The sequence below is a fragment of the Zea mays genome, chromosome 1, assembly GCF_902167145.1.
Source record: "Zea mays cultivar B73 chromosome 1, Zm-B73-REFERENCE-NAM-5.0, whole genome shotgun sequence".
In the NCBI taxonomy this organism is placed as follows: domain Eukaryota; kingdom Viridiplantae; phylum Streptophyta; class Magnoliopsida; order Poales; family Poaceae; genus Zea; species Zea mays.
Genome location: NC_050096.1, coordinates 183,622,708 through 183,633,686, shown reverse-complemented (window position 1 = coordinate 183,633,686; position 10,979 = coordinate 183,622,708).

The following is a 10,979-nucleotide window of genomic DNA, read 5'->3' as shown; positions in this document are numbered from 1 at the left end:
GACAGCCGCAATGAACAAGACACCGGCATCCAAGATGCCATCACGAACGGAGCTCCGGTTCCGCCTCCGCAGGTACGAACAACCCCCCACGTCAGGGGGGCCCGCGAAGCGATGAGGGCCCCACAAGGCGGACGCCGCTGCAACCTTGCCCTCGCCCACGCCGACGCTCGAGGGGCGGGGACAAGTACAAAGAGCCGGAGGCCCGAAGCGCGGGTGGTGGCGGTGATCCCATCGGCAACGGGGACTTCTCGAGCCGCCACTACCCCGGCACCGACGACAGGGGCCGTCAGCCCTCCAGCGAATCCCCACTCAGGTCCTCCCGGACAAGTGGGGCACCGACCTCCGCGCGGAGGTGCCGTACCGGTGCAAAGGCAGGACCGCCCCAGAACACGAACGCCGCCCTGGCATGCGCGCGATATCTTGGGCGGTCCTCCCGTGCACACGGCGCGGCAGCCGCCTTCCGGCAGGAGGGGGCACCGGGAGCCAAGCCGACGGGCCCGACGCGCTGAGGCTGACGACGCCCGCCGTCGACCAGCCCCGCGTTGTCGAAGTCCGACCCGCCCGCAGGGCCAGTGAGCGCCCTCTCCCTCGAACGCCGGAGGAGAGGCCGACCAACGAACCCGTCCGGGAGGTAGAGCTCCGGCTCAGCCCGGCCTCCACCCCAGCGAGGATGATGAACATCCTTGAAGCTGAGGGTGAGACCAAGATCGCAGCCCGGCTTGCTTCTCCCCACCTAGGGGCTGGTGGTCACCGTCTTGGGTGACCGCCGGCGGAGGGGTACAGCCGGGCTGGCTGATGAAAATCCTTGAAGCCGAACGATGGCTGAAAGGTACCAACTCCCACGGAGTTGCGTTCCTCCAACGACGAGGCGGAAAGACGGCGGGTATCCCCCATCCGGGGGCTTGGAAGGTGGAAAGACACGATGCATAAGGGAGCGCGAAGACATGGTCGCCTTCCAAGGGGGTCACCCTCCTTTTAAAGGCGACTCTCCCTACTTGCGTCCCCAGCCGTCGTGGGCTGAGTCTTCTCCAACACACTCCAAGGTCCTCCCCTACGGCGCGGGGGCTGGGTCCCACACGTCATGCAAGCCGGCTCAGAGCAGAAGAAGCCAAACCGCCGTGCGCGGTGCATACAACCGCCCAGCGGTTACAAGCGGCTCTCCACTTTTGCCCAGACCAGCGGGCGAAAGGGCGGGCAGCCATGCAGGCGACATGCAACCGCGCCAAGTGGGCGCACTTCTCCGACTCCCAACACGACCAGCATGGAGGCCCAGGCCCACGCGTCAGGCGACGGGCGCGCCGAATGCTTCGTGCATGCAACTGCACCGCCGCTTGCGCCGCCACCACGCCTCCTTGACTGCGGAACCAATACCGCGACTTGAGGCGACCCAGCGCACGACCCAGCAGCGCCAGCCTAGCGCGACGGTCAATACGGCCAAAAATGGGGCGGCAGTAATGGCGGTGGCAGGCGGGCAGGAGCAGCGGTCACGTCGTCAGCCAAGCTCACGTCCCATCCGGGGGCAGCGAGAGAACCCTCACTCACGGCGTGAAGACAACGCGCCCGTGTTCCGTTCATCGAACGGCTCGCGCATGCGCAACGGCCGCCCCACGAACCACTCGCCCCGTCGCATTAACTCCGCGGCGGGACAGGCGACGCCTCTGGCTGGAGAAGCGAGCGACGCTTCGCCTTCGCCATAATAACCGCGTCAAAAAAGGTACGCCGCGTCGTTCGATTTCGTATCCTTTTCCTTTTTTCCTCTTTCTCTCTCTTGCAACAGGGACCGGGAAAGGGGGATACCCCAAAAAGGATCCTTCCCCGTGAAGGAACCAGGCTCCGAGCCTCCCTACTGATCAGAGGTTCGAAGGCTGGCCCCTCGGAAGGGATCGACAGCCGCCTCAGATCGCGTGGGCTCTACACCCACTACTGGTCAGAGGTTCGAAGGCCAGCCCCACGGAAGGGTTCAACGGCCGCCTCAGGCTACTTGGGCTCCGCGCCAACTACTGATCAGGGGTTCGAAGGCTGGCCCCCGAAGGGTTCACAGCCACCTCAGACACAGAGCAAGGGATGACCATGGGTACGTTCGATACATAACCAAGGCTCGGGCTGCGCTCCCGAGGTACCCTAGGACATTTCCGAGACCAGCGGGAACGATCTTGTAACGGAATCCCATCAGAGGGAGGCATCGAGCCCTCGGACCCCGTCGCTAGGGGACCGGGTCCGGCAGATCACCCGCAGGTACTTTTGGACGTGCCTCTGGGCCCCTAGCCGACCCCTAACGAATGGGGCACGTACGTCCACTCGGATTACCCGCCTGTAGCTCACCGGAGACACCATGTTTGGCGCTCACCGAGGGCAACATGGCGCTTTCCCCCCCCTCCTCCTTGCGGAAAGGCGACGCAGGGGTGTATGTAAAAAAGTCGAGTCTGTCCCTGATCGCCCTCTCGCCCTGTGCAGAGGCTCGGGGGCTGCTCTCGCAAACCCGACTCCGGCCGAACCGTTGACAGCGTCAACATACCAGCCCGAGAACTTGGGACCCGACCGTACACCCGGGCTACGACCAGCTCGCATGAGGGAACGACCAGACCAGCCGAAGCATTGCGCGAGGCATTAAGACCTCGGAGGAGTCAAACCACTCCTCCGAGGCCTCGGGGGCTACACCCGGCGGGTGCGCTCGCGCGCACCCACCGGAACAAAACGCAACCGAGAAAGGCTGGTCCCCTTGCAAAAAAGTGCGACGAAAGCCTCCAAGCGAGTGCTAACACTCCCTTCGAGGCTCGGGGGCTACTGTCGGGGACCATAATTAGGGGTACCCTCAAGGCTCCTAATTCTCAGCTGGTAACCCCCATCAGCATAAAGCTGCAAAGGCATGATGGGTGCGATTGAGTCAGGGATCGGTCCATTCGAAGGACTCGATCACGCCTCGCCCGAGCCTAGCCTCGGACAAGGGCAGCCGACCCCGGAGGATCTCCGCCTCGCCCGAGGCCCCCCTCCAGCGGCTAGCGTGTTTCCGGCTCGCCCAAGGCCCTGTCTTTGCCAAGAAGCAACCCTGACCAAATCGCCGTGCCGACCGACCAAATCGCAGGAGCATTTAATGCAAAGGTGGCCTGACGCCTTTATCCTGACGCGCGCCCCTCAGCCGACAGAGCTGAAGTGACCGCCGTCACTTCGCCGCTCCACTGACCGGCCTGACAGAAAGACAGCGCCGACTGCGGTGCCACTTGACAGAGCGAGACTGACAGGCAGTCAGGCCCGGCCGTAGGCGCCATAGGAAACTCCGCTCCGCCCGACCCAGGGTTGAGACTCGGGCTAAGTCCCGGAAGACGGCGAACTCCGCCCCGCTCGACCCAGGGCTTGGACTCGGGCTAAGTCCTGGAAGACGGCGAACTCTGCTCCGCTCGACCCAGGGCTCGGACTCGGGCTAAGTCCCGGAAGACGGCGAACTCCGCTCCGCCCGACCCAGGGCTCGGACTCGGGCTAAGTCTCGGAAGACGGCGAACTCCGCTCCGCCTGACCCAGGGCTCGGACTCGGGCTAAGTCCCGGAAGACGGCGAACTCCGCTCCGCCCGACCCAAGGCTCGGACTCGGGCTAAGTCCCGGAAGACGGCGAACTCCGCTCCGCCCGACCCAGGGCTCGGACTTGGGCTCAGCCCCAGAAGACGACGAACTCCACTTCGCCCGACCCCAGGGCTTGGACTCCGCCCTGGCCTCAGCCGACGGTCTCCACCTCGCCCGACCCAGGGGCTCGGACTCGACCTCGGCCACGGAAGACAGACTCGACCTCGACTTCGGAGGAGCTTCCACGTCGCCCAACCTAGGGCGCAGACCAGCCACGTCAATAGGAGGCGCCATCATCACCCTACCCCAAGCTGACTTGGGCCACGGGGAACAAGACCGGCATCCCATCTGGCTCGCTCCGCCAGATAGGCAATGATGGCGCCCCGCATACTCTGTGACGACGGCGGCTCTCAGCCCCCTTACGGAAGCAAGAGGATGTCAGCAGGGACTCGACAGCTCCGACAGCTGTCCCTCCGCCAGGCTCCAGCACTCCTCCGACGGCCACGACATCACACCAGCCGGGTGCCAAAATCTCTCCGGCCGCCACGATGGCGTGTACTTAGGGCGCTAGCTCTCCTCCGCTAGACACGTAGCACTCTGCTACACCCCCCATTGTACACCTGGATCCTCTCCTTACGCCTATAAAAGGAAGGACCAGGGCCCTCTTAGAGAGGGTGGGCCGCGCGGGGACGAGGACGAGACAGGCCCTCGCGTGAGGCCGCTCGCTCCCTCTCCCGCGTGGATGCTTGTAACCCCCTACTGCAAGCGCACCCGACCTGGGCGCGGGACGAACCCGAAGGCCGCGGGATTTCCACCTCTCTCACACCCATCTCCGGCCACCTCACTTCCCCCCTTCGCGCTCGGCCTCGCGCCGACCCATCTGGGCTGGGGCACGCGGCGACATCTCACTTGTCGGCTTAGGGACCCCCGGTCTCGAAACGCCGATAAGTCCCTAAGGGTTTGCCTCATCCAAAGCAATTGCGCGCAACAATGGCCTGCGGCAATATACTCGGCTTCGGCGGTAGAAAGAGCTACAAAATTTTGTTTCTTTGAAGCCCAATACACCTGGGATCTTCCCAAGAACTGACAAGTCCCTCATGTGCTCTTTCTATCAATTTTACACCCTGCCCAATCAACATCTGAATAACCAATTAAATCAAAAGTGGATCCCTTAGGGTACCAAAGGCCAAACTTAGGAGTGTGAACTAAATATCTCAAGATTCGTTTTACGGCCCTAAGGTGAACTTCCTTAGGATCGGCTTGGAATCTTGCACACATGCAAACAGAAAGCATAATATCCGGTCAAGATGCACATAAATAAAGCATAGATCCTATCATCGACCGGTATACCTGTTGATCTACGAATTTACCTCCCGTGTCGAGGTCGAGATGCCGATTGGTTCCCATGGGTGTCTTGATGGGCTTGGCATCCTTCATCCCAAATTTGGTGAGTATGTCTTGAATGTACTTCGTTTGGCTGATGAAGGTGCCCTCTTGGAGTTGCTTCACTTGAAATCCTAGAAAATACTTCAACTCCCCCATCATAGACATCTCGAATTTTTGAACCATGATCCTACTAAACTCTTCACAAGTAGATTTGTTAGTAGACCCAAATATGATATCATCAACATAAATTTGGCATACAAACAAATCATTTGCAATAGTTTTGGTAAAGAGAGTAGGATCGGCTTTTCCGACTTTGAAGCCATTAGTGATGAGAAAATCTCTTAGGCATTCATACCATGCTCTTGGGGTTTGCTTGAGCCCATAAAGCGCCTTAGAGAGTTTATAGACATGGTTAGGGTACTCACTATCTTCAAAGCCGGGAGGTTGCTCAACATAGACCTCCTCCTTGATTGGTCCATTAAGGAAGGCACTCTTCACGTCCATTTGATAAAGCTTGAAGCCATGGTAAGTAGCATAGGCAAGTAATATACGAATTGATTCAAGCCTAGCTACAGGTGCATAGGTTTCACCGAAATCCAAACCTTCGACTTGTGAATATCCCTTGTCGCCACACCATGCTCATCTTGCTTGTTGCGGAAGACCCATTTGGTTCCTACAACATTTTGATTAGGACGTGGAACTAAATGCCATACCTCATTCCTCGTGAAGTTGTTGAGTTCCTCTTGCATTGCAAACACCCAATCCGAATCTCTTAATGCATCTTCCACCCTGTATGGCTCAATAGAAGACACAAAAATGAGCGACACGAGATCGAGTGGTTACCCCCTTATGAATATCGCCGAGGATAGAGTTCACAGGGTGATCTCGTTGTATTGCTTGGTAGACTCTTGGGTGTGGCGGTCTTTGACCCTCATCATCTTCCTTGTCTTGATCATTAGCATCTCCCCCTTGATCATTGTCCTCCTCTTGATCTTCATTTTCATCATCTTGAGCTTGATCCTCATCTTGGGTTGGTGGAGATGCTTGATTTGAAGATGATGGTTGATCTTGTGCATGTGGAGGCTCTTCGGATTCCTTAGGACACACATCCCCAATGGACATGTTCCTTAGTGCGACGCACGAAGCCTCTTCATCATCTAGTTCATCAAGATCAACTTGCTCTACTTGAGAGCCGTTAGTCTCATCAAACACAATGTCACAAGAAACTTCAACTAGTCCAGTGGACTTGTTAAAGACTCTATATGCCCTTGTGTTTGAATCATAACCAAGTAAAAAACCTTCTACAGCCTTAGAAGCAAATTTAGATTTTCTACCTCTTTTAACAAGAATAAAGCATTTGCTACCAAAGACTCTAAAATACAAAACATTGGGCTTTTTACCAGTTAGGAGTTCATATGATGTCTTCTTGAGGATTCGGTGAAGGTAGAGATGGTTGATGGCGTAGCAAGCGGTGTTGATTGCTTCCGCCCAAAACTGATCCGAAGTCTTGTATTCATCAAGCATGGTCCTCGCCATGTCAAGTAGAGTTCTATTCTTCCTCTCCACTACACCATTTAGTTGAGGTGTGTAGGGAGAAGAGAACTCATGCTTGATGCCCTCGTCCTCAAGAAAGCCTTCTATTTGTGAGTTCTCGAACTCCGTCCCGTTGTCGCTTCTAATCTTTTTGATCCTGAATCCGAACTCATTTTGAGCCCGTCTCAAGAATCCCTTTAAAGTCTCTTGGGTTTGTGATTTTTCCTGCAAAAAGAACACCCAAGTAAAGCGAGAATAATCATCCACAATGACTAAACAGTACTTACTCCCGCCGATGCTTATGTAAGCTATCGGGTCGAATAGGTCCATGTGAAGTAGCTCAAGCGGCCTGTCGGTCGTTATGATGTTCTTGTGTGGATGGTGAACACCAACTTGCTTCCCTGCTTGACATGCGCTACAAACCCTGTCTTTCTCAAAATGAACATTGTTTAGTCCCAAAATGTGCTCTCCCTTTAGAAGCTTGTGAAGATTCTTCATCCCAACGCGGGCTAGTCGGCGATGCCAGAGCCAACCCATGTTAGTCTTAGCAATTAAGCAAGTGTCGAGTTCAGCTCTATTAAAATCAACTAAGTATAGGTGACCCTCTAACACTCCCTTAAATGCTACTGAATCATCATTTCTTCTAAAGACAGTAACACATACATCCGTAAAAATACAATTGTAGCCCATTTTGCATAATTGAGAAACAGAAAGTAAGTTGTTGTTGGGGGCCTTCGGCTTACGAAGGTCCTCAAAAACTGGATTTAACAACAATGTTTCTGGAGTATGATACATGAACAGGTACCTTCGGACTGAAGTACAAAAAATACGAAGGATGGTAAAGAGCCGAAGCTACGCGCAGGGGAGCTTCGGCGTGATAACAGAAAAGCGAACCGACTTAAAGGGGAAAAGGCTATTTGGACCCCTATGGATTGTTATAGAGTTATTAGCAAATGTAAAGGGCATGAGTGTAATTTTACATGGGCTGCGTCCCGTGCCTATAAATAGTTGGACAGTACTCCCGTACTGTTCACGCTGACTTGGCATTTGTTTTCGCGTCACGCTTGTACTTTTACCTTCCCTCAAGTCAAAGGTACATTTGCAATATAAAATCATTTCTATTCCTCCATTGTAATAAAATAGAAATGATTTTATGATAATGTTTAAATATTTATATTATATCTTTTGCTTCATATATGAACCCTTCGTTATTATTTGTTGTGCTTACGAAGGTTTGTCTCTCGTAACCTTCGTCCTCCGAAACTCATAATGTTTCGAAGGACGAAGAACTATAACATTTAACACTTTTTATGTTGCCTTGTTCTTAACTTTAAGCATTTGAGAACAAGTCTCCAACATTGGCGCCCACCTCCGGTGAACTCACTTCCATTTCTTGAGCTTTTGAACACCTTTGGCAAGCATCACCTTCGTCATGCCGCCGAAGAAAGCTTCAGCAGCAGGGGCTGGCACGCTACAGCCACTGGACCCCAATCAAGACGTCCTTTCTCTTAGAGAGGCCCGAAGCCAGAAGAGGAAGGCTGTCAGTCCAACACCTCCGGAGGATGATCTCGATCAGGAAATTCAGAATCTGGAAATCCTTCAACAGCAGGTTCAACGCAAAAAGGAGAAGATGGCTCGTCTGGCTGATCTTCAGAGACAAATAGATGAAGCTTCCGAAGAGGTTCGTCATCTTGTTCAAGATGATCAAAACCGAAGGCCTCCACGCAGAGAGCTTCACCAGGAAGACTTCCGCAATGAGGATGACTGGTATGACGATTTCCATCATGGAAACTTTGCTTTTGATGATGCTTCTCCTCTCTCAACAGAATTGCATGCTACACCTTGGCCACAGACCTACAAGCCACCCCAGCTTCCCATATATGACGGTCACTCAGACCCTAAGCAATTCCTAATGAGCTATGAAGCAACCATATCTTCGTACGGTGGCAATACGGCAGTCATGGCAAAATCCTTTGTCATGGCCGTCAGAAGCGTTGCTCAGACTTGGTACTCTTCTCTTCGGCCAGGGACAATCACTTCTTGGCAGAAACTGAAGGATATGCTGATAACTAGCTTTCAAGGGTTTCAGACGAAGCCGGTCACCGCTCAGGCTCTCTTCCAGTGTACCCAGGATCATGAAGAATACCTTCAGGCGTATGTCCGAAGGTTTCTGCGACTGAGGGCACAGGCGCCGACAGTGCCCAATGAGATTGTCATTGAGGCCATGATCAAGGGGCTTCGGCCGGGGCCGTCAGCACAGTATTTTGCCAGGAAGCCACCACAAACGCTGGAAAAGCTACTCCAGAAGATGGACGAATACATTCGAGCTGATAATGATGTTCGTCAAAGAAGGGAGGAGGCTTTCAGGTTTTCTGAGATGACCAGGGGCTTCGGAGGAAGATTCTACCCGAGGCATGTCAGGTCAATTCACAATTCTTCTCAAAATGATGATAAAGGGAGTCAGCAGCAAAGGCCACAATACTCCTCACAGGCTTCGGGGCAACAACAAAGCTCCTTCCGACCACCAGCTCCAAGAGGCAGAGGCGCCAGGGGCTTCGGCGGAAGATTTGGAGATCAACCAAGAAGAATCTTTTGCTTGTTTTGTGGAGAGAACAAAGGCCATACCACCAGGATGTGCCATGTTACCATCCAGAAGCAAAAGGAAATAGCGGAAGCTGCAGCGCAACAAACTCAGCCGAAGCAGGTCATGCACACTGCTTCGTTTCATTCGCCTTACATTCCAGAGTATGTAGGCAATCACCCTGCAGTTTCTGTTGCTTCGGCAAGTCAACCTCAAGCTTCCTGGCAACAGCCTCTGCCTCCACCACCGCTGCAACAAGGCCAGCAGCCAAAAGGGAGCCAATATGCTCCGCACCAAAGGGACTTCAGAGAACAGTCCGAAGCTCGCACGGTCAACAGCACTGTGCCAGAATCAAAGCACATCTATTGACAAATATCCTACCTTAATAGTAATCTTTTTCATTCAGTTTTATTTTCTGTGTAATAAATGACACTGTTTAGATTTCATGTAAATAGTTTCGTTGATTCCCACAAGGAAAATATATTTTCTTCACAGGCTTCAGTTGTTAAAATTTAAAGATTTGTTATAATAAAGAGGACCTTCGAATTATCGAAAATTCTTCGAAGCAACGAAAAGTCGTTCTAAGGAACGCAGAGTAAGTTTGAAGAAGTCACAAAAAGCCGTTCTAAAGGGAGCGCAGTGTAAGTTTTCTGCTCCAAAGTCGTTCCAAAGGGAATGCAGAGCATACAGCGAAAAGTCAACGCTGATACCGCCTAAGTAAAAGGCGAAGAAGCTCCAAAGTCGTTCCTAAGGGAATGCAGAGCTTACAGCGAAAAGTCAACGCTGATACCGCCTAAGTAAAAGGCGAAGAAGCTCCAAAGTCGTTCCTAAGGGAATGCAGAGCTTACAGCGAAAAGTCAACGCTGATGTGTGTGTACCTTCGGAATACCATCTTACATAGCATAACATCATCACATCATTTTGCATAACATAAGCATCATACATCATGCTGCATATGGCACAAGAAGGGGGCATCATATCGATATTCGACAAAATGCTTCGAAAAAGGGGCAAATCATGCCACGTCACAAGGAGAAACAATATTGATCTTCGAAGTATAGCTTCGGAAAATATTTTTACGAAGTTCGGAAAATATTGTTGTGATCACGAAGCATGAAAAGAAGGGAAGGTGTTTTTTCGTCGAAGACTCAAAAACGGTACGTGTTTAAAATTTCATGCATCGTAAAGAGTTAAACAATAAAAACAGGTATATTACATTCAGGGCCACAAGATGTCACACATATTACATTTCAGAAGTTTAAGTTACAATAGTATTTAATCCTCTCTCAGAACAATTTCTGCAGCTTCATTCAGGAGTTGATTGACGACTTCGTCCATAATAGCTTCAACCATCTTTTTAATTTCGTCGTCTCCTTTCGGTTGAGGGCCCGGAAACGCTTTAGCAGGGTCTGAAGTAGGACAGGATACGGCTACATTGCTATTACAAATTGCAAACGAAGCTTAAAATCAAAAATTACAACACAATAAAAACTGTTAGTTAATACCTAACTGCCCTTCGGGCTCTGCACTCTTCTCAGCGGCTTCAGCTACTTCTCTAGCATCGTGAATGCCCTTTTCGCTTTTTCGAATAATTTCTCGGGCCATTTCTCGGCCACCATTATCCCAGATGTCGGTGAAAAATTTTCCACCGACCATACTAGCTTCGGCCGAAGGATCCCTTGCATCTTCGAAGGATAAGGCAGCTTCGGATTGCGCTAAAATCTTTACATGCTCACAGCCCTTTTTCTCTAAAATGGTGGCAATTCCTCTGGCACCCGAGAAAGCACATATATCTCCACGGCTATTTAAAATTTCCTCGAAGGCCTCAGCTTCATGGTCGATCCATTCGATGGGACCTTCGGGATTGCCTCTTGTAAAGTTTTCTTCGCTTGAGAATGCGCCGACCCTGGCGAAGCTAGCTTTT